This window comes from Zosterops lateralis (assembly GCF_965231275.1).
Source record: "Zosterops lateralis genome assembly, chromosome: 1".
Taxonomy (NCBI): domain Eukaryota; kingdom Metazoa; phylum Chordata; class Aves; order Passeriformes; family Zosteropidae; genus Zosterops; species Zosterops lateralis.
The window spans coordinates 37458161-37482994 of record NC_139762.1 but is presented as its reverse complement, the minus strand read 5'-3'; the positions used below and the strand labels follow the sequence as shown (position 1 = coordinate 37482994).

The window sequence follows — 24834 nt, the reverse complement described above, 5'->3', positions numbered from 1 at the left end:
AGCAGTTTGGCCAGTACAGAAAGGAGTGGCATACTCTACCTCCAAACTGAGGCAACAATTTGGGGAAAAAACTGAAATACAAAACTTACTAATTTATTGCACACGTTAATTATCAAGACAGTATTTGCTTTTTCACAATTATTGGCCAGATATCACTGGCTTCAAACTAGCAAGTAGGAAAGAGAAGGACCACAAAGTGCCCTTGGGAACCCTACTCTCCCAGGAAGGAGAAGTGAGTTATTTTGACCACACAGTGTGTAGTAGGAGGCTGACATTTCAAAGTTCAATGCAAACTCAACAGAAGTACAGAGGCAAGAAGCCAAGGAATCCTCCCAGGAGTCTAGATTGCAGGAAATAAAACCTAAATCAATGCACAACCAAGGATGCCTATCAGCAGACCATTAAAAAACATCAAGCTCTCTTCTACAGCTGAAGAAAAATACTGGTGTTACCTCTTCTAAAGAGAGGAACAGTTTTTCTTCCAGAGCTGCTGGTTTGGCAAAGGGGAGGGATTTAGTTCTAGGTCCGTATCTGATTAGATTATAAATCATGACGCAAAAGATCCCTCAAACACTCTTCCAGAATGGGCAAGAACTAGCTGAAGGGTCAGAAAAATCTTTCCACCATACATGCAAAGATGGGAGGGTTGATACAATGATTTATTTTTTCTTCTGAGTGCAAGTGGCTAAACACAAAACAATTGATAAAAAGTAAGACTTAAAATACCATTAATTTTTAATGCCTGTAAGCAAACTTTCCCTCTAATATCAGAAAAACAGACTTTACTGAGAGAATAAATCTGTCATTTTTCAGACCAAACAATTTTTTCAACCTATTTTTAAGGAAAGAGAAAGAGATGGGAAATGGAAAGGTGCATGAGCCAGGCTGTGCAGTAGAGGCTGCTTGCAGATTTAATTGTACTGAGAGCTGCTGCCTCTCTTTATGTCTGCTAGATTTAAACCACCTTACACCACTAACAGATCCAAGGCAGCAAAGCACATCAACATGTGCTGAGCTCTAACTCATTCAGATTACTCACGCCTAACAAAAATCATGTGCTCATGTGTTTTTCTGTGCTTCTCACCACAGAACCAGAAGCAATTTAGAAATGTTTTCACTCTCGAATGAAATTAAGAATTTGGGAGTAGTCAGCAGAGGCTTTTTCTAAAAAACCTTCATTTCTTTGTGTCTCTACAACTTGACATTCTGCTGTTTCTGCCATTTACATCTCGTTAATGCTGGGCAGGTGTTTTCCAGTGCAGGATTTTCCATTTGCAGGATGTCAGAGGGACACACATAGGACAGTGGGATTCTTGGAAGCTGGAAGGGACTGGCAGCCTCTGAAGCTGCATGAGAAACAGCACGATGTCAAAATTTACTCTTCAAAATGTTTTAAGGTTCAGATGTTGCATCACGTATTTGGCTAAATTAAATTTCCCGGCAACTGTTTCCTTAAGCAAACATTTGCTTTCAAACCAATCCCAGATTTTTTATTTTTTATTTCCCCCCTCAAAATAATATCTGATTCAGCAGATTTTAAATACTCAATATATCTTTAAATGCCAATGCACAACAAGTATAGCAGGTGTTTAATTGTGGTTTAAATATCCACATTTTTCACATTTTACAATCACAATTAAAATTAAGCAATAACACCAAAGGAGTTCCGGTATGCAGCAATAATACTTACCCATATAGTGAAATTGATAAGGATCCAGATATAATGATGCCCATTGTAGTAACCCTGTGGTGACTGATTGCTATTCTGCTGTTAGCAAACAACTAAGAAATACTTTATTTTTTTCAGAATTATCAATTTGTTTCTAGGGTATGAGAACAATGAAAACCTTGAGGGAGAAAGCAATAGTTAGTGAGGTATTAAAACAGTTCTATAACTAATAAAAACACTAAATCAAGTTAGATATGCAGCAGTGTGTCATTTCTATTTTAATAAAAAAGTACATTATTCTCTCCTCAAAATTACAAAATTTTATTTTTTTAGTCATTGCCAGCATAATCGGAAAGTTAAAAAAAGTCATAAATCTACAGTTTCTGGAACTGTCATTTATGTGATTTCTACTCTTTAAAAAGACTGAGTATAGCACATGTATTCATAAAACAATCTTTTTGAAAACTTATTTGCATCATTGCTTAGATTTTTTTTAAGGGGAGAGCAAGGGAAATTTCAGATAAAACAATGTTTGAGTTTCCTAGTGTCTCCATACATGAGTGATCTGTGAAACACATTTTTAGGAGCTATACCTCCTACACATATTGTACTAGATGATAAAATAAATCCAATGGATTCACACTGCACCACAAATCCTATGGTACGGGAAAACCAACAGACAAACTGTGCTCATCTAATGCAGAAACCTAAGTAATAAAATTTACCATTCAAAGAATAACTGATGCTATCATCACAAATTAACATGAAAAAGATCATATTCCTCATCTTCCAAAAATGCAGAGCAAGAGATAAGTGACTGTCACATGGCTGGGAATGGTATTTTTATAATTTGGGTGTTCTGAAATTCATTGCTTATTAATATTTGATAACTCAATCCCATAGTTCTTGCTCAAGTAAATTTCCCATAGAGGTCCATAACATGTCCAGTTATATAGAAAAAAATTCAACATATATTTAAGAACAATGAAAAATAACCCTTTCAGCTGCTGTGAAAGATCGTCACTTACTTGAGAAAAGGAAAATTTGAGACTTCTTGACAGTGGTGCTCCTTCCAGACATGCTGAAACAAGTACATCATGACACGTCAAGCTTCATTTTCTGCTCTGTTGCCTGTACCACCAATAATATTAATTCTTTTTTTGCACCTGGGAGACCTGTAGCTTTATGGAAAATTAAACCTGGATGGAGCTATATTGCCCACTCTTCCCTTTTTTCCTGAAATTAGAGTGAAAATCTGAGATTTTACAGGACAAGGTGAATGGAATGGTGACCAGGACACAGCTTCATTTTCTTCCTTCATGTCCCACCTCAACTCTCCTGGACATACAGGGGTAGTGCTAATCAAGAGTATATAAAAGGATAAGAGGATCTGGACCTGTTCAACCAAAATATGGATGCTCAGTCAAATTCACCTTGCTTCTTCAAGCCTTTTCTGATGAAAATGTTTCACTTTATAAGAATACCAAGGCAAACTAGGGGAAAGAAACTGAATTTGTTTAATTTTATTTTAAAAAAACAAACCAAACCAAATCAAACCAAAAAACAAACAAACAAAAAAAAATTAAAATAAAATAAAATAAAAAAACCACCAGGAATCTAGGAAGCAGAAGCATTTTGACCATCTTAAAAGCATGTTTTGTTGACTTAGTGTAATTCCACCCTGCCCTCCACGGCTCACAGCTCCTTGGATTTGGACTTCGAAAACATTCCTGAGGTGTTAACATTTCATCCAAGTCAAGAAAATGTTTACATTTCCAAAGTTCTTGTTGAATGGAAACATGGTTTCTTGCCCAGGTCTAGCAGATTAGCCTGCTCCCAAAATAAAGTACTGGTGAGAAGCTAATGCAGTTTAATTCCCATTGAAAGAAAACCAACTATTTCTAAATCCATTCCTTTTCCTACAGATGTACCATTTGGAGGCAGTCATGAAAGAGGAGAGAGAAAGAATGGAAAGGAACAGGATGCAGAAAGGCTGTCATGTAGAAGACTCCAAATTTCAATGAGAATATATGCTAAGGATGGGGTGAGCTACAAGACTAATGAGTGGGTGGGAAAAAATTCTCTGATATTGGTTGGCTGATGTGTGGCCATTGCATAAACAGGTTGTCATTAAGAGGCAGTTCACATCATAAAAAGTTTACAGTCTAAAAAATTCAAGTGCACAGAGGACCAAAGGAAGAAAAATGCAATTTGTGGATGGGAAACCAAGGTACTTTGCTACCACTGTACTCTGTGTCCTTCTTATCTGACCCACTGAGCCTTTTCTTACAAGTGCATTTTTGATGTGCTTAACAAAATGCATTCACTTCATGCAGTTGGCAGACTTAGTTGTTGCATCAAAAATAGTTAATGGCAAGTATCAGCATTTTTATATTTCTTTCCTTGTGCAAGTATTTAATAACAGGGAAATAGCAAACAACAGCTGTGTAAAGGGAAAGAGCAGTATAAATGAATGCTCATCCTGCATCACAGGGAATGATAGAAGCCTAAGACTCAGACTGGGAAATTCCCCCAGATTGCAACCAGGTGCTTTTGTGAACAGTCAGTTTGCAATTCAAAACTGGTCAGGAGAAACCTGAGGGGTGCTACTGTTAATATATATGGACCTTGTGCATGCATGGGATCATATAAGGAAATCACGAGTCTGCCTGCAAGTAGCAAAGACAAAAAAGCCTCCAAAATTGAGAGATCTAAACAAACCAGGAATACCAAACAGCTCTCATTGGGGCAAAAATAATCAGAAGGTCTGCATGCAGGACAGCATGTTGAGGATGACTCCAGTTCTACTGGAAGCAACTGCCCCTGACATCCCTGAAGATGAGGGCTTTTGCCCAGCTGGGAAAGTCTGACTTAAATTGCCTTTGCCTTTGATGGCAATACTGAGCCTCATTTTAGGAGTGTTGTGGATAAAGAGCGTTCTTTTTTTTTCTCTCTCTAGGCTTCCTTGATCTGATCATGACGCAAAAAACCTAATTACAGCAATTAATACAGAATTAGAATAGTTTCATGCTAACTCTGTGAGTAGCTTTCTAGCAGCAGATTGCTTAGAGATACAGGGTTTGAAGCAAACTCTAAAGCTCTTATTTTCCTGATTACAGCTGTTGAAAAACTAACATGTTGGTCCTCAGAATGAAGAGAGAAAGATGACTGTAAAGCCCGTGTGAGTATATTATTCTGCAAAGTGCAGCAATACATTAATATAGACAGAGGCTTACAAAGGAACTAAGGAATGTGCTCAGAAGCCAAATCCCGTTGCATTCTCAGGCTCTTTACTACTTTTTTGTGCCAGAAAATTATGCCTACCTGGTTATTTCCCTTTAACGTCACCAGAGAGATAGACGAATGTAAATGGGAAAACAAAAGGGGGAGATGCAAAAGGAAGGAGTCAGCTGCAAATGTCCTTCAGTAACTTAAAACAATGTAAGCAAAATCTAACTAGTGCAGAGAATGCAACACATGATAACAGCATGACCTCAAATGACTCGCTATCCATTTAAACTTTAACATCTAGGTCTCTACAGGAATTAGCATACACACTCTGGACACTCATTACCCATGCTTGGTTTTGTATAGCACACAAAAAAAAAAAAAAAGGCAGGAGAAAGAAAGTGTAAACTCTTGCCAGCGTATTGTTTGCTGGCAATAGCAAGCAAACCGAATACTGAGCAGTCATGCTTCATCCAACAAGCATAACTGCTAGCCAAATGCAGGCTTACAATTGTTTGGATGAAAAAGAGACTACCATCCATTCACCTCTGTATTAAGGATTTGATGAACTGTGCTGCAGCAAGCTAGGAATCAATCTTTTGGAAAGAACTGATATGAACATTTACTACAGGATGTGGCAAAGAGTATGAACTTCTCACATACACAGTTTCCAAGAGGAAATAACAAGAAACATCAGATTCTATGGCTCTTATTGACAGGGATCAAAAAAATATACCAAACAGCTTCATCAGTGGGAACCATATGTGACCCCTAAAAGACATCAACTTCAGTTCTCTCCTCTCTTCTCAGTGCTTGAAGATACAGGAACTAGGCTTACTTCTCTGGCAGCTTAACCCCTTCCTCTGCCTTCTCAGCAAAGGGAATCCTGCTCTGCTGCATCAGAGGAAATGCAGGGAATCAAATGGGTTTGCACCCTTTTCCTCCTTTTCCTCCAGCTAGTGCAGTTTTAAAACACTACACCAAAATAATATCTTTCCATAGTATTATGCACCACTTCAGCTCAAATGTCTACCCAGGGCTGCAGTAACAGAAAGCAGCACCTCTAAAGGGGGAGTCAGTGTAGCAGAAAAATGGACCAAGCTGGAAAGAGAAAGCTTGAAACAGCTCTTGCTTCTATAACTAGTCCAACAAATAGAGAGAGAGATGAAGGTAACAGGAGCACACTGCTGAGAGAAAAATAGGGTGCAGGAGAAGCAATATCAGCAATACCTTTTCTTCTGTTGTGGCAATGTAACTTTTAAGAAGGAAAAGAGAATCTGGACCGTGACCTGGACTGAACTGTTGTGGTACACCATCAAATTTGTATATGGTGTGAAATTCCATCATATATTCAAAACACTCTGCATGTATAATTTGTAAAAAATCCTCAAGATAATGCCAGAATTCCTATAACTTAGAATAATACAACCTATCAAGGAAAGAGATGTGTCCACAGGAAAAAAAATTCTGAGTATGTAGTCAGAAAATGTATGATACTAAGAAGCCCTCTTAAACAAATAACCATTAATGGAACAAACCTGTTAAAATAATTCTTTTTCTATGCTCAGATGTTACAGGTTTAATAGATTTTTACGGTATTAGCACAGAAATGCACTTTCACTTTCCATAGCTAATCTTGAAGGAACACACATTAACATACTGTATTTTTCTGCTGTATTAATGGACATTACAACTAAGACAGTATTATACTCATTATGAACCTAATAACTAACACATGATCACAAAGCATTACTATGTTAACACTTTCCTGCAGAAATGTGAAATGAATGACACCTCTGTTTAGATGATTATTAAAAAGAATTTTGCTTATTGGGAAAGAAAACCCCATACAGTCTTTTCTAAGAAAGCTTCACAATGCTTGGAACATACCTGATGTCCAGTGTTATCCACCTCTGCATGTGAATTTGCTGCAGAATCAGGGATTGGGTGTTAAAATGAGAGTACCAACATATATCCCATTAAAACAAGACAAAACAAACCAAAGAAAAAAAAAAAAAAAAAAAAAAAAAAAAAAAAAAAAAAACCAGCAAAGACCAACAAAACCAAAAAACAAACCCATGCCTAATCTGTGACAAAACTGCCAAAGTTCATAAAATGGCCCCAGGACTGGTTTTGGTTCCAAAGACTCGGTATGAATAAAAATGGAGTCAATGGGTGTTTACTGGAATTCAAGAAACAGACTAACATATTTTCTGGTAATTAAAATGTCTAAACACTGAACACTGGAGTTTGTTCTGTACTTGACCTGATAAGCATTGAGAGACTATCCTGAGTCTACAGCTCCACTCTCTTCACAAAACACAGAGTAATATCTTCACTTGGACTGACCTGCCAACCAGTCTGCTATATCTTCACTGGTCAGATTAAAAGATTTGCAGTCCTCATGCTCCACTTAAATGTCCCACTTCACACATTCCCAATCCTCATTGCACTTGTTAACCATCCTTATCTTAAATAGCTGTTGTCATCTTCTTCCTACTTCTGGTATCTCCTTGTCATCTCTATCTTTTCATTTTGCTCCTCCTGCTTTTTTTCTATGAACATACATAACCATATCCACAGGCTCTAAATAACATTGGTGGCTGTTGGTGACCTGGTGTTGACAGCATAACTCACAGTTTTGCTCTTTTTTCCACCTGGCAGCAGTAATCAGAGGAAATATTCCTTCCTCACCCCAAATGTTTATCTTTACTAGCTCTGTTATCACCTTGGAACAAGAGAACGCGCATGGCTTCTGCTGCACCTTCCTGACTTTCCCACTTACAAACTAGTATTGGTGTTAATCTTTTGCCCTACTTTTTATCAATGTTACATCTTTCCCCTTCATACTCTTCAAATCTGATCAATAGGTTTCAGAATCAGTGAGACTCAATTGCTTTCCAGCAAGCTCCAAAGAGGCAAGCAACAAAGGAAAAGAAAAACAGAAATGGCAATGGATGCAAAATTATTTTCTGTCAAAGAGTTCACACATGTATTTGAATGAGTTAGGTATGCTTTCCGAGATCAAATCATTTAAAGTGCTATTCAGGAAAATGTCAGGACTGCAGAAATGGGCAATCATTTGCATAGCATCTCTGGGAATTATTAGACTGGAGCAAGAATTAACATCAGGGCAGTACAGGAAATACCAGAATATCTTATTTCAGGCCCACACAGGACAGATGTCTCATGCAGATAACATTGTACAGGTACTGACCCATCAAAGAATGATTTCAAAGGTTGTCTAAAGATACCTGCTAATATCCCAACAGGCATGCTAAGGCACAGATTTAAAGGAATTTCTAGGCAGTGACACATTTTTGTCAGTTGCAGCCGCTCTAGGTAGGTCAGGTTGAATTGGATGTCACGGTGAATTAGAGCCCCACACTTTGGAAACTCTGATCTTTTCTTGGTGGTGTAAAATGTGCCATACGATAGAGACTGTCATTGATGCACAAAAGCCTATTTCTCTGACATTGTTATTACAAACATCTGATGACATCCCAAGTAACCCTGAAGAGTATCCCTATATCTGTCACACTAGAAGAAGCTTGTCCACCTTAGCTGTTCACAGACTAAAGCTCTCTTCTTTTTCCAGTTTACCTTTTTTATAAGTCTTCTTTATTGTTACTACAAAGCATAGGCACCACAGCAAATGATGATAGCGGGTGAAGAGAGCTAACAGAAGACTTTTTTCCTGAAGAAAATACAATAATCTTCATAGTAATACGTAACTACTCAATCCCATCCAAGTCAAATAGCTTCCCAATTTGTGAGTAGGCATGACATTGTCCAAATACAGGGAGATGATGTAGGAGCCAATAAAGAGCTTACAATTCCAAGCTCTGAGATCCCAGCTGGATATGGTGAAAGAGCTCTCAGCTTTCAGGCTGCACATGAACAGTTAATGGAATGTGCCACTGCTAATCTACAGCAGGTCATGACTGGAGCTGGCCCAAAAAAGTTTAAAAGCTTCCACAAATGTGTCAATAGTGTTTGCCTGGTAGAAGAGAAAAAGAAAGGAGATAAGAGCAGAAGACAGAGGAAATTGCTGTTACTTGTCTTCTCTTTTGAACCTGCTCACAAAATATAGAAGGATTACACCTGCCTCTACTCCCTTCTTGACACTCAGTGGTGTGGGGGCAAAGATAGCATTGAAATAACCACGTTTTTGAACTCTCCACAATAAAAAAAAAAAAAATCTGCTTTAGTCTGATACTTCCCTTAAAACAAGTCAGTTCTGGCTTTTTTTCAAGGCATGGAGAATCATGAAAAGTCCTAAAAAGTTTTTTCTCTGCTTCTTAACATCTAGATGTTCCTGTTCTGCCCTGTCTCCAACACACTGCTATACACTGTTCCCAGGCTATAGAAGAAATAAACCTGAAATAAAACACACCTTTAAAATCTGGGTCTTTCCCTTCCACTGTAAAATAATGTTTCTGAAGTATCTTTCCCATAGAATACAGATCCTTTAAATACAACAGGCATGTATCGATGGGATATGAGTCAGCTGGTGCAGTTGCAATGTCTTTATTGAAGGGCTGAAGGCAGCAATGCCAACATCTGCCAGGGCTGGATGGCAGATCCAGCTGTAGTCCCACGCAAAATATCATCATCCATATATATCTTACTACTTATATCAGAATTATGCAGTTCCACAACACTGTCCATGAAAAGACAAGAATGTACAGATAATTTAACTGCAGAAAAAACTCAGAATTAATAATCAAGTAAACTATGTGGAAAGTAAAAAGGAAATAATTAACAGCCAGAATCGATTTATTAAGAATAAATCATGTCAGACCAGACCAATTTCCTTCTGTGAAAGGAAAACACTGCGCATGGATAAGGAAAAGTAGTCAAAGGTCTGTATATTGATTTTAATAAGTATTTGACAAACTTTAATTTGCCTTCCGCATAGACAAATTCAGGAAAGACACATTGCAAAATTACTGTTAAGTGGTTACAAAATTGTTTAAAAAAAAATGCACTGAGGAGAATTATAACTTCCTTTATTCCCATAGTGGAGGAATGGGATCTCACAGGGAGCTTTTCTGAACCCAATATGATTTCCTACTTCCAGTAATGTTTTGGAACCTGAATGCTTTTGTGACCTGCTGGTGGTAACAACCTTACAGCACTAGTAAGCACATTAAAAGACAGCACTGGAATTCAAAACTTCCTTTAGAAGCTGCAGAAATTTTGTAAGAGAAATCAAGACAAAGACACACAAGAAGACAATCATCTGCATCCAGAAGGGGAGAAGAGACAGATGAGAGCAGCTTTTCAGAGAAGGGTTCAGAAGTTATTTCACATGGTAAACGCAAGCCAGAAATTCTGTGCTGTTGTGAAAAAGTCAAGAAATTAACTGGCATGTATAAATGGAAACAGATATCTACATGTCAACACGTGCCTTGATGCAGCCCTTGTGCTCTACTGATGCCTTACTGATGTCTTAAGACTGCAGGTAGAAGTCAGCTCTGATACCAATGAGATCTCAGTTTTGCAAAACATACTTCAAGAAAGATGTGAGATATACTTCCTCCAACAACAACAAAGTGAAAACTTACTCCTTTAAGAGAGACTGCAAGAACTGGGATAATTTATTTATGTAAGAAAATAAACAGATGCAGGCAATAATAAGAATCTTCAGGTATAAAAAGCTACTGTAAACAGGAATAAAATAAAGTGTACTGATGCAAAATAACAGGATTAAAATGAAACAAGGGACATTCAAGCCAGGTATTAAAAAAAACCAAAAAAACTCTATAATGTTAAAAATGTCAAAAGACTTAAATAAAGGGATATGAAGATAGTCCAGGTAGACCTGGACAGCCTGGCTCTGCTTTAACCCTGTTGCCTGAAAACTAGTCTGAACCTGTTTTTTCAGGAAAGCTAAGGCCTGAGAAGGTGGAACTGCTCCACACAGAAAGAGATGCTGGGAATTATCTCCAGGTCTTCAGCTCCCAAGTCAATATGATTTGTGTTAATAGTTGAACACGTGAAATTCTACCCAAAACATCAAGCACTAAGAAATAAAACATTTTCTAGCCACGCACTCATACATGTGAATTATCACAGATGTATCCACTCCATACTCAAAGTACACTGTGCTACTAAATGTGGGTACTTCAACAGTAAAAAGACCTGCATTTGGTACATACTTCCACTCTCCTAGGTGTGCCAATTTTCTGAACTACTCCTCCCTAGACTATCTGGAATATATGTGTAGGGAATTTAGCTCAGTTCTGTTGGTGATGTGTCGCTAGAGGACGCGAAAAGAACAACACTCACGCAGTCAAGTTGTCAGAGCAAAAAGAGGGCGTTTTTTTCTTGACCTTGATTTATATAGATTCTGGACAATGACCAGGGATTGGACAATGAGGTTGCCACCTCTCCGACTCCACTGGTCAAACTAGAAGTCCATCAATTGTCCCTCCTAGAGAGAGGTATGTAAACATCACTTTTGTTTACCTAAAAGTCTGGGAGAAACTCCTCTACAAAAATGCAAACATCAGAAGGCTGAAAAAAATCAGGGCAACAGTGATGTACCATGCATGCTGTCCTTCTGCATTTGAAGAGCAAGATAATGGTCTTATGTTCATGTCTGGTGCAGCAATTTTTGACATAATAGAGTATTTTTTCTCTAAAAGTGCATAAACTATGAATGTGATGGCAGTAAGAACACTTTTTGCTTTTTGTGGTGGCAAACCCTCAATGAGCTAACAGTATAACCATTTAACTGCCTCTGTAATTTTAAAAGCAAAAGAAAATATTAAAAAATCTAGAGTGCAAGCTTTAAATTGAAGATCCACCTCATTGACCGCCTAATTAATTCCTAATGACATAAGCATTGGTGAGCAGTAAGTGCAATTCAGAAGGTCAGAATTCTAAAATTAGTCACTGAATTTTAAAACCCAAGTGCTACTTCACTACCAATTTTTGTTCCTTATTATCAAAAAGAAAGAAGGAAACATGGCCTGTTTTCAACATGGTGGTAGAAAGACATTTGTACAAACTAAACATTTATAGTTCAGTTGTCACTGTGAATTAACTCTAAATGAAAGTATTTTTATGTTCCTGCCCTAAAAGTACATAAACAGAAATAAAGCCAAGCTATAGAAAGATTAACAACTGCATTGTCTTCCTCATGGAAAATAAGGTCTGGATAGTCTAATGCTATTATGTGTGCTAAATAACCAATATTTTATAGTCTTACCATATTTAACTTCACGAGTACATCTAAATACCCTTTTTGAGACATTCTAGTGCAATACTGCGAACATAACTCATGGTCATATTCAGATGGATTAATGATTCCCTGAAATACACCATGCATAGGAAATCATATGTCATCTGCATCTATTTGTCTTATTCATTACCTAATCTTTCAAACCCCAAAGTTCTCTGCAGCTCCATCTGAATTTAAACAAAACATTTTCCAGTGGTCTTTTTCACAGGAAGGGCATAAATCTTCACATTCACCAGATTATAGACCATTGAGAAAGCCAGAATTAAAGCTTTTCTAAAGTTTGCTATCCTTGAGTCCAATGTCTTATGAACCAATTGAAAACCCTGATGTACTAAAATGGTTGGTGAAAGGCTTAGAAAATTAATTTCTAAATTGCCACTGACTTGGACCACAAATGGTGCAAGGTCCTGCACTACAAGGCCTTGAATAGATGGCTCCTGCCAGTCCCTTCCTGTGTAGAGACTTTGTCCATACCAACTCCAGCTGCATTACAGGTTTCCTTTGAATTCAGTGAGGAAGAAATACAACGCAACATCGAAGAATCTTCCCACACTTCAGTAACTTTTGAAGTACTTTCAAAAATCAAAGATTAATATATTTTTTAAATATTGGTTTAATCACAGTTTGCAAATGTCTCTTCACAGGTATTTAAACCAAAACAGGATTGCCAAACATGTGCCTTTAAATGTCTGTCCACCACAGATACCCTTTTTGTATCAGTGAATGACAGGGAGGAAAGGTAGAAATTAAAGGCAACAGCAAACTTCTACTGGTAGATTCAATTACTTTCCTACCCACATATCTCCTTTGAACTGAACAACTACAAAGAGCCTCTCAATACAATTATAAAATTGTAGTTCAGAAAACGTTTCATGCACAGGCTGTAAACAGGTGACCAAGTTTCATTAAAGTCATCAGGATGTAACAACCCACTCAAGTCAATAAACTGCCAAGTGTTTTTCTCAGTCATGATTGCTTGATGAATCAGCTTTTAGTACCAGCAGCCTGAGTCCAGGTTGATCTCTTTGAAACCTGGTAAAAGTTCTACTACCCTGAAACGAATGAAACACATCATCTTATGTCATCTTGTGCCTCTGATGAAGTTAAGCTGAGCATACATTAGCCTTCTTTTTTTTCCTCCTGTAAATATATTGCTTATTTTTGCACTATGTTCACTTGAAGAATAACACTGTCTTTTAAAGTAGTATCATTTTGCAAATGTCACTGTAATTTTCCCCAAAGTATCATCCATTAGTTATAAAAGGTGCAAATGAAAAGGATTTTAAAATTGGCATGGGGGTAGAGGAATATGGAGTAATGCACTAATAGCCTAGGTGGTGGCTAGATTTTTGGCAAGCTTTCAAAAGAGAAAGGGAGAGAGAGAGAGAGACAGGTGATCAACTGAACTTCTTATACATTTTTAGACATGAAGTTAAAAGGGACAAAAGTATCAGGAGTTATGAAAGCATTTCTAAAGCAAGAATTACAAAAAAAGCACTCACTATTGTGGATAAATATGCATATATATGTATATTTATATTCATACCTACATGTACTGAAATGAGAAAGGAGAATGATACAGATTCACAGTTAGAACACTGTGTATCTCATCACCTCTAATGGTATTTTACAGTATTTGCACTAGTTATTGACCAAAGTTACAGATGTACATGCTACATGCATCACCATTGCCACCTATTCAGAGTATTAAGTTAAAAATGGTTTAGATGCTATTTATGAAATGACAGGTTTTAAATTCCTATTGTCAATATACTGATTTAAATGTTTTCAGTGGATTTTCTTGCTTGACATCTGAATGACTCCCATTAATTTGTTCTTCTCTTGCTTTCAGTTTAAAAACAGAACTAAAAACATTTCCTCTGTTTTCTCTTCTTCTTCCCCTAGAACACAAAATTGTGAAAAATTCCAAATCAACGGAAAAAAAAGTTGCCAAAATGCAAGAAACTGCAGGTAGGAGACCTCCTGCTTCAGCTTGTTGCTGCATTAGCTCAGGTGACTGACTTCTGTCTATGACTTGCACCCCTTTTTATCTCAATACCTTAATAATCAGGTTATTAGCTATTCTGCTTGTAGTCTCTTAAAACCGTATGATTTTGGCTTCCTCTTGTATCCAAGCTCAGCACTTTAATAATCAGGTTATTAGGTATTCTGGTTATTATCTTTTAAAACTCTGTATGATTTTGGCCTCACCTAGTAGCCAAGCCAGTGGGAATTAGGCCTAAAGAAGTTTTACAGGACTGGAAAAAACACATTCAATCTCATTTTACTTTGGGATTCAATACCCAGAAAACATAAGGCACTTACCCAGTACTTAATCACACCCTGCATTCTTTTAAACATCAGTGTGGGTTTACCCTAAGTTTAACTCTGCAGTGTAATATAACTCCACTGCTACACAGGAGGAAGAAAATACACACACTTTAGGATTGATCTGAGACACCACATTCTCTTAATTGTTCTGGGAAACAGGATGACAATAAGAAGACCTCAGGACCCTTCCTCTTTTTTTCCTTTTTTTTTTTTTTTTTTTTTTTTTTTAATCTATGCGGATTTTACCATCTTCCATGTATTTTAAAGACTCCAACATGAAGCACAACATGTCAGAGTTAAACAAGTTTACAGTCTATAAAGTATGGCACATGAGTATAACAAAATCTGAAGTCTTTGAATTCAATTTTTACTCTGCAGTCGCTGTCTGAGGATTGTTTTCCATTTAACTATTCAGTTTTTTGCATCTTTTATGAAAGAGAATATCAAATTTGAGGGCACAACTGATTTGAATTAGCCTTACTGACTAGCCATGATTGTACATACTCCATTTTCAAGTGTGCCAAATTAGGCCTACCAATTTACTCAAAGCAGTGGTTCCTTCCATATTGAAATATTTTCTTGGTCCTCCTTAATATGTAGGGGGTTGTGGTTTGAAAGCAAAACGAATGAGAGGCTCCAAGTCAGAGATATAATTTAATAAGAAGAATGGTAAAAAGGTAAAAGTAAAATAAAATAAATGCAATAACACGAAGGAACACTGACAGAGTCAGAATACAACCTGAGCAGGATGATGGAAACAGTCCAGGTAAGGTGCTCTTCCTGAAGCAGTGATCCTGTAGAAAGGTCTGGGAGCTCTGGTCCTCTGGGAATCCAGTGGATAAGTGCCCTTGCACTGTCCCACATACCAGCTTATATCCAGGCGAGAATGCTTGGCTCCTCCCCCTGGGTAGAGCACCTCACAATAGCATGAGAAGTGTGAAATGGGTCCTTGATGGCCCATTAACAGAGATAACCCCTGGAGGGAGTTACCTGTGACTCATGGGCCATTAGCAGAAGACACCCAAAAAGTCATTAGCAGAAGACACCCCAAAAGGCATTAATGGGCCATTAGCAGAAGACACCCCAAAGACCATTAGCAGAAAAGGCAGGGGGCTTGGGAAAACACTAGCCCACCTGGTTTCAACAGTTCATGAAGATGGTGATAGAATAAATACTTTGTGTACATCCTACACTGCAACCCAGGACAAGGGAAAAAGTGTATAGATGTTTTTATAATAGGTGATACGATCTTCTGATAACTGTGCTGTAGAAAAAGATTTTGTGGCTGATGTTTTATTTAGATAGTTGGATTTCTATTTGTAGGTTTGAAGAGTTTTATGGAAGGACTAAGTAGGAGGAGATTGCTTTGTCTCTTTTCTTGCTTTGTCAGTCAAACATTTCAGCTTTCTGAAGCAATCTGTGGATGCTGAAGCTCTTATAACTGTTTTAACAATAACATGTCTGCATTTGAGCAAAAAACAATGTAAGGAATAACCTACTTTTAATCATCCTAAAAACCACCGAAGATGGCAAGAAAAACAGGGTTCAGCCTTGTTAGGATTTTGTAGTGTCTCTTCCTTTTCATAGCTTTAAACATGAAAAGAACAATAAAAACTTTTCTATTGGTTATCACCAACATACTTGGCACTAACTTCCCTTGGAAATTCTCTTTTCTCCCTTGGAAAACTCTTTTCATCAATCATGGATGACACTTAGGTATCTCACTTTTTGATCAGTAAAGATAATTAAGATGAAAACCGTAATCTAGAGGCAGGGAAAAAGTGGGTGTCGAGGAATGACAGTAACAAGTTATCTCCATAGTTAAAGTTAGGCTGGTAGAAACAAAACCCTCTCTACGGAGTGTATGGGTAGAAGATTCTGGGAGGTTATCTTGAGACATCATATTACTATCCTAAGAGGCTGCATGACACAGCCAGGGTTCACAGAACAGTAACACAATGCATTTTCTTCCTTCTTAATGCTGTTTGTCATTTTCCACACTGTTTCAGATAGAATTATTCTTCAAAAAACACATTACATTCTAAAATATTTCTCAGCTAAAAGCATCATGAAGTCTCTTTCATAACTTGTAAATGGGACAAAAACCAGTTAGAAACTATGTTCTAGGTGCTGTAATGGGTGTTTACTGCTGCATTCACTGAATCCATCAGTGGCACTTCACAGATATCTATCTAGCAAGCTTATTTGCTTCATAAATCATTGAAATGCGTGAAGACCTTTTGCTTAACCCAGAAATATTCTTTAAGTGTTTAACATCAATAATAATGAAAACTGGCATCACAACAACTTAAGCAATGTAAAATATGGCATCGTAGGGTTCAGCTTGACTTTCATTGAAGGATTTCTAAAAATAAGAGTACATCATCAACAGTGACAGCTTGCTTAGTGACTCAACACAGTGGGAAACCTATTGCTCTAGAGGACTATGTTCTGCCTCATTATTTAATACAGACATCACAACCATGCTGTTCTGTTTTCAGTTCCTAAATGCATGATGCAAAGGAACCCACACCTCAGTACGTCTGCCCTAAAGAGTGAGAATAATTCAGAGTTGTTAGATCTGCACTAGCGACAGCATACTATCAGCATACTAGTGCCAAGTTACATAATTTATTGTGAGAGTTAGAAACATTTGATAGTCTTTCTGAAACCTCAGCTGCTGGAATCAAGATATTGTATGAGAACATCTGCTTCCATTTTCTAAGCGTGCACACTTCTAGCACTCTGTAAGAGAAGAAAAGCTCTAGCCCATGAACAAGATATACTCTGAAGTATGAACACAGAGACACACACACAAATAATTGAAAATATAATTTAAAAACCCTTTAGTCACATTTTGAAAGTTCAGCATTCACATTATTGAAATACTTTATACTTTAAATACATGATCAAGAGGCCTATGAACAGGAAGAAAACTGAAGTGGAAGATAATGGAAGACAGTGGGGAAATAGGAAGAAGACATGGAAGGCAGACAGACACCAGAAAATTATCTGGGTCAAGTATTAGGGATAAGAAGAGGCAGAAAAGACCTTGTGGAGAAAGAGCCAGGACTGCCAGTATATATGGAGAGATACTCGTGCATAGAGAGTTAGGCAAAAATACGATTGGCAAAAAATTACCAATGGATACAGTAAAGCAAAGAGAACTCAGGACAGGGAACAGTCAGTAAAGGGGCAGGAAACTTGGATTGTAAAAGCAGATGACTGTGAGACAGCAAGACAAGAAAGGCAAGACACTAGCATACTGATTAGGGAATTACTGGTCAAGGTATAGGAAAAGAAACAAAAGCACAGGCAATGCAAACAAGGACAGGTAACCTGCAAAGAGTATAGAGATGAAGTATGGTTGTGTAGGAACAGAGTGAGGAAGGCCAAAGCCATGGTGAAGCTGGAACTCAGTTTGGCAAGGGACACCAATAATAACAAGAAGAGCTTATATATGTATGTTAACCAGAAAAGGAAGGCCAAAAAATGCCTACCACACTGAGAAACAGTGCTTGAAACTAGTAACAATAGCTGAGGAGAAGGCTGAGATACCCAACAACAGTTTTCACAGAATCATAGAATCACAGATTAACAGAATAACGAAATAACAAAATAACAGAATAATAGAATAAAAGAATAACAGTGTGGGTGAGGTTGGAAGAGACCACAGTGGGTCCTCTAGCCCAACCTTCCTGCTCAACTAGAGTCATCCTGGAACATATGGCACAAGATTGTGTCCAGACAGTTCTTGAATATCTCCAGTGAGAGAGACCCCATACCTTTTCTGGGCAATCCATTCTGGTACCCAGTCACTTGCACAGTAAAGAATTTCTTCCTCATATTCAGGCGGAACTTCTTGTGAATCAGCTTCTGCCTATTGCCTCTTGTCTTATTGCTCAGCACCCCTGAGCAGAGCCTGGTTCCATCTTCTTGACACTCTCTCTTCAGACACTTATACATGGTGAGGTTTCCTCTCAGCAATCTCTCCTCAAGATTGAACAGGCCCAATTCTCTCAGCCTTTCCTTAAAAGAGAGATTCTCCAGTCCCCCAGTCATTTTAGATACCTTCTGCTGGACCTGCTTCAGGAGCTCCATGTCTCTCTTGTACTGGGCACAGCATTCCAAATATGGCCACACCAGGGCTGAGTAGAGGGACAGGATCACTTCCCCTGTTTTACTGGCAATGGTTTTCCTAATGCACCCCATTGGTCTTCTTGGCCATAAGGGCACTGTTGGCTCATGGACAGCTCGTTGCCCTCCAGGATCCCTCCAGGTCCTCCTCTGCAGAGCTGCTTTCCAGGTGGTTGGCCCACAGCTTGTGCTGGTTATTCCTCCCCAGGTGCAAGAACCTGCATTTGCCTTTCTTCAATTCTGGAAAGTTTTTCTCTGCCCATCTCTCCAGCCTGGTGAGGTCCTTCTGAAGGGCTGTACAGCACTCCAGAGTATTGTCTGCTCTCCCAGCTTTATGACATCAGTGAATTTACTGAGAAGGCATCTGCCCCTTCATCCACATCACTGATGAGCAAGTTAGACAGTACTGGGCCCAGTATTGAACCTTGGGGAGCACCATTAGTGACAGGCCTCCAGTCAGACCCTGTCCCACTGAATATGACCCTCTAGTTTAGCCAATTCTCAATCCACCCTACTGTCCACTCATCCAGTCCACAATTCCTGTGTTTGCCTACAAGGATATTGTGAGAGATGGTGTCAAAAGCCTTGCTGAGGTCGAGGTAGACAATACCCACTGCTCTCCCCTCACTCACCCAGGTAGCTGTTTCACCATAGAAGGCAGTCAGGTTGGTAAAGCATGATTTACCTTCAGTGAATCCATACTGACTGCTCCTGATCAGCTTCTTGTCATCCATGTGGATAGAGATGGCCTCCAGAATGAGGTGCTCTATCATTTTCCCAGGGATTGAGGTGAGGTTGACTGGCCAGTAGTTCCCTGTGTCCTCCTTCTTCCTCTTTTTGAAGACCAGACTGACATATGCTTTCTTCCAGCCCTCAGGCAGCTCCCATGATGGTCATGACCTTTCAGAGATGGCCATGAGCCACCTAGCTGTGGTGTTCTCCAGCTCTCTCAGCACTCCTGGATGAATCCCATCAGGACTATTGGACTTGCGGATGTCAGATATACCTAGTTGTTCTCTAACCCAATCCTTCTTGACCAGTGGAAAGCCTCCCTCCCAATATTCCTTTACCCTGGTCTCTTGGGTCAGAGATTCCCAAGGGGTGGTCCTGCCAGTGAAGACTGTCTTCCCCATGTCCTTTGTAACCAGGGTCCCCTTTCCACTCAGTAACAGGCCTCCGTCTTCAGTGGCAATCCTTCTTCTCTCAAATGGATGTGGACTGGAGGTGCAAAATACTTCCCAGGTCCATGATCACCTGAGGAACCTGAGTGTACACAAGTCTATAGGAGCCAAAGAGATGCATCACAGAGGCCTGAAAGAATTGGCTGAGGTAGTTGCCAAACCACTCTACATGAGATGTGTAAAGTCCTAGCAGTCAGGTGAAGTTCCAGGTGACTGGAGAAAGGGAAATATTGTATCCATCTATCAAAAGAGTAGAATGAAGGACCTTGGGAATTAGCTTCACCTCTGTGCCTGGGAAGGTCATGAAACAGATCCTCCTTGAAGCTCTGCTAAGGTACACGGATAACACGGAAGTGATTTGAGACAGCCAGAACAGCTTCTTCAAGGGCAAGTTCTACCTGACCAGCCTCATGACCTTCTACAATGGCTTGATAGAAGAGACAAGTAGAACAAATGGCAAACTACATTGTCTTTTTGAACATGGATGTAATCATTGAAAAATTCTTAACCATAGAATTAATCTTAGAATCACAGAAGTTCTTTTCTGAAAGAAAGATTGAAATATGCTGAACTAATCTATGTCTCAAATACCCAAAAAATCCAGATATTTGGAGTACTATTCCATGTATCTGAGAGCAGAACAGAATTGAAAAGTGTGAGATAATATCAAAGCTATGATTTTGAACATCTTGAAAGAAAATGCTAAAAATAAGCAACAACAATCGGAAAATATGAAAAGGTGATATTTAAACAATAAGTAGCTGTAGAATACACCACAGTTTCTTTTCTTTACAAAACACTGCCAGAATCTCTCCACTTAAGGATATTTTAGCAAAACTGTACTCACCTCATTGCAATTACTGTACATTGATGGTAAAGATGTTTATGCTGTGGCTAAAGCTGAAAAAACAACTGAAAATTACTATGCAGCATGCACAACTAACAGCAAAAATGAGGAAGTGTAGGGGTGATATATGAGATCTTTGTTTGAAAAGAAAGTAACACAAAACCTGGCAATCTCTTTGGGGTGTAAAATAAATTCCAATAAGGTAACCACAGAAAGTTTCCAAATTTTAATTGCTAGATATTTACTATTCTTCTAGTTACTTCTATGCGATGTAGCTAAACTGGCAGCATTTATAAGTTTCCTTCAAGCTTTTTTAGTATCCTAGTAAGCAACAAGGATCTGAATAACAGGAATAATCTATGTAAGTGGATAATAACGAAAAGAGGCTTGCAGAAAATATTTTATGTGTTAGTAACTCTAAAAGCTTCAGAGGTGAATAGACTATATTGCCCAGTGATCCTACTTCACAAGACATTATATTTTTCTCCTGAACAACAACAGCACATTAGGCATGCTGCAAAAATAAGCAGAGATACAAAAACATGCCTCACCAGAATTATTCATGTTGTTTGTCTTATAGTGCCTGCATCAACTTTCACACCCTTCCCTCTCAATTTCCTTACTTTGTTCAAGATTTTTTTGGTCTCCTCTCAGTTATCTATTCCTAGTGTATCATCTTCACAATCTTACCCATCTTTTTCTCACTTTATTTGAGAAGTTATTTGAAAAGAGGGCCATAACTTTCTATTGCAGAGACCTCCAAAAAATAAAAAAAACCATTTGTATATAACTGTTCTGCTATGGGGTAATAAATACAATTATGGCATCCAGAAGGAGGTCATCCTACCAAGCCTCTCTGAAAAGTGGTGAAGTGGTACTTTGCTAAAGACAGCCCGCAGAAGGAGGCTGTGTACTTGCTCACAGCATTAGGAGTACAGAGACAGATGGTTCTCCTGATGCTGCATGGAGGGCAGGGCTCCTCCTGGCCTCTGCTGGGCCTCAGCTGAACCATCAGTGCTGCAGCCCCCAAATCACAAGTTTGGTGTGGTTTTCCCTGACAAAAATGTGACTACTTCAGTCCTACATCAAATAACCAACAAGAAGCTGTAAAATTCAGCAGGACAAAAAACCCCAAAGAAGTAAGATTATGGCATTTTCTCTTTTTGAACTTAATTAACTGCTTTTCTTATTTGCCCAGAAAAAGAACTGGATGCATGTTGAATCACAAGAGAATTTGACCATAGCATAAGATAAGCTATACTTAGCTAATGCCAGGTTAATGATGAACATGAGCAAAATATTTGTGATTGGCTGAAAAAAAAATAAGATTGCATTGATGTTAATATTGCATTAACCTTATAAAATAGCTGATTTGGGGAAGTTAAGAGTTTTTGAGTGATGAGTGCTTAAACTTTCACTTGAAATCCAATTTCATGCTAGGAGGTACTCTCTGAACTTATTATACTGCTTAATTCTTTTAAATTAAGGTCCCTCAAGAAAGGATCTTAAGTTGAAGATCCTCTCAGGGATAAAAATATAAAAGAATAACTTTGGAGGACAAAATGCTGGGTGAAGGAAATAAACAATGCACTTTTAATGCAGAGGGCCACTGCCAGCAGAGCATTACAGAGGCTACATATTCCTGAGGGATATGGAACGGGAAGGGAGAAGTAAGGTGACAATGTCTGTTGAGCATGATGAGCCAGTCATAGAACTGACTGCAGCACTGCAAAAGTCAACATCTGGATATTGAAATGGCAGATTGAAATAAGAGCTACAAAAATGTGGGGAAACGTGGAATTTTATATATCTAAAACCATTATTGCTACTGGTGAGCGAGGATTCTAACCAGTTTACAAGAACGTATTTTAATGGCTATTAGTTATTAAAAATAAATTGAATATTCAGATATATTACTGTACCATATTATAAATCTAGAGTCTGTCTCATTTTAATTACCATGTACTGATATGCCCCCCCCACCCCCGCCCCATATTTACAAAAGGATGAAAGATCAACAAATAGTCAAAGAAGCACAACAACAATAATAGCAAGTTTGCAATAGCTTCCATGGGAAGTGTGCTAAGTGGATAAGAACTCTTCAGAAAAGAGACAACTGAAGAAAGAAGTTGCAGATGTCTTTAGTATTATGAGTTACTGGGAGTAGCAGCAGAGCAACAGGGACCTCTCAATCTGTCACCATAAACATACTATAGGAAAGATTATCTATGTATGCGCTTCAATTCCTTCACATTGCAGACGGTTCTCAGATGCCAGTGAACAAAATATCCAGCAGGAGGCAGAGGACTGTAACCCTTTGCACTTGTCAACACTGAATCCACTGGAAGAAAATAACTTAAAGGAGACCTTGCAGTTAACAAGAAGTGAAAACTAAACAATGCTGTTTAGTTTATTTCAAATTCTGGGTGTCAGTCTTCCCTCAAGATACATCTATTGAAATACATATGCACCTTTCACAAACACATAATACAACAGTAACACACATAAGTGTTCAGCATTTAGTACCTTATCTATTTACTTTTCTTCTCTGTTAAAAAAATAAAAAAAAAAAAAATTCTTTTGCTTCGGGTAGAAAAAGGTTAGCTATAACATGTGAACCACCAGTACCCCATTTGTGAAATTACTCATTCTAGATGTAAAAGAAATGTTTCTGCTCAGTGCAAACTCCATTGTTCAGTGTTTTTCTTGATTCAGCTTGACCTGAATCTACTCAACTCACCTGTACTCTCTACTTTTCCCAGTGTTTGCATCTATTTAGCACTTGTGAGGCCACAGCTGGACTAAGGTGTCCACTTCTGAGCTCCACAGCTGAGAGCCCTCCATAGCTCACTGAGCCAAAAAGAGTCCAGCAAAGGGCCACCAAGTGATGAAGGAACTGAAGCATTGTGCCTGCAAGCAAAGGCTGGGAGAACTGGGATTTATAACCCCAAAGAAGAAATACCTAATGGGTGGGTGCTAAGAGGACCGAGCCAGGCTCTTAGTGGTGCTCAGTGAGGCAATGGGCACAAACATAAACACAGGAAAAACTTTTTCAGTGTCTGACACAGGCTGCTCAGAGATTTTGCGGAGTCTCCATCCTAGGATGGAGCCATCTGGACACAATTCTGGGCAGCCTGCTCTGGCTGGCCCTGCTTGAGCAGGAGGGTTGGACCAGGTGATCTCCAAAAGTCCCTGACAACACCAACCATTATGAACTCTGCAATTCAGTTTTTGCATCTGTCATGTTTCCTACTGAACAATGACTAATTAAAGAGCACAAGTGTGTGTGTGTGTACATATACATGTGTTTGTATATGAGTACGTATACATACATACCTACATTTATTATAACTAGGAAAAATTTTGCTTGGTTCCCAGTTATAAATAGGGATATTTATATCAAATGGGACAACACACCTGATACTGATCCAACAGATTATTAAACTTTCAAGACATCTGCCTGTAACTAAATACCTATTTAATGATTGTTCTCATGCCAATCTGAGTGATAATAATTACTATGTCGGTGTAAGATTGTAAAGATATAGGGTTGTGTAAATGATTTCATTCCTAATAATCTCCTAGAAATTACCTTTCTAGCCAAAAAGACATCAGGAATTATTGATATTGATTTTTATAATATTTTCCTTAATATTTAGTCCCATTATGAATTAATCTGAATTATTAATTGAAGCATTAATATATATATATATATGCATTATAGCAAGCTAGGTGAATGACTAGGTTTTTTGATGCAAGCTCAGAAACCAGCCTTTGCAAGAACAGGTACTGAGAGTGTCCTGGTAGAATTACTCTTTGGAATAGAAATGGCAAATTAATTTATCTCTTCACAATACATTTTCTTGCCTTCCTCAGCATGAAATAAATGTATTTGATGATAGATCTGAAGTGTTTCACTCAGAAAATAATAATATAATTCACATAATCTTGAAAAGGAGGAAACAGAGTCTTTGTCTTACAGCAGTTAAACAGACAAAACAATGTGACCTATGATGAGTAGTATTGAGAAATATTTTTCCTTGGGTATTCGAAATTTATTCCCAGGCAGCAGAAGATTTGTTCAAAATCTCTCTGAGATATGTTCAAGGGCTTTTGCTGCAGACAGATCTTCTAATCGCTCTTTACACAGCAAACCTCGTGGCTACTGGCTACTTGTCTTCAAAAAGCT

General features: G+C 38.3%; 2 long non-coding RNA genes across 4 annotated transcripts; one reads left to right on the top strand and one right to left on the bottom strand.

Moving 5' to 3' along the window:
• Positions 1 to 5423, bottom strand: LOC310910233. The gene is made up of 4 exons (XR_014590258.1): positions 4994 to 5423; positions 2698 to 2800; positions 1691 to 1847; positions 1 to 1346 (listed from the first exon to the last, which is right to left on the bottom strand). It is a non-coding gene; the product is annotated as an uncharacterized lncRNA (long non-coding RNA).
• On the top strand, positions 2960 to 24317 carry LOC310910239. Of its 3 annotated transcripts, XR_014590262.1 has the most exons (5): positions 2960 to 3521; positions 3595 to 3713; positions 4789 to 4850; positions 14055 to 14162; positions 23408 to 24317. It is a non-coding gene; the product is annotated as an uncharacterized lncRNA (long non-coding RNA). The 3 variants fall into 3 exon arrangements; XR_014590261.1 differs by lacking the exon at positions 14055 to 14162; XR_014590263.1 differs by lacking the exons at positions 14055 to 14162; positions 23408 to 24317 and adding an exon at positions 9210 to 9301.
• Positions 24318 to 24834: the final 517 nt, after the last annotated feature.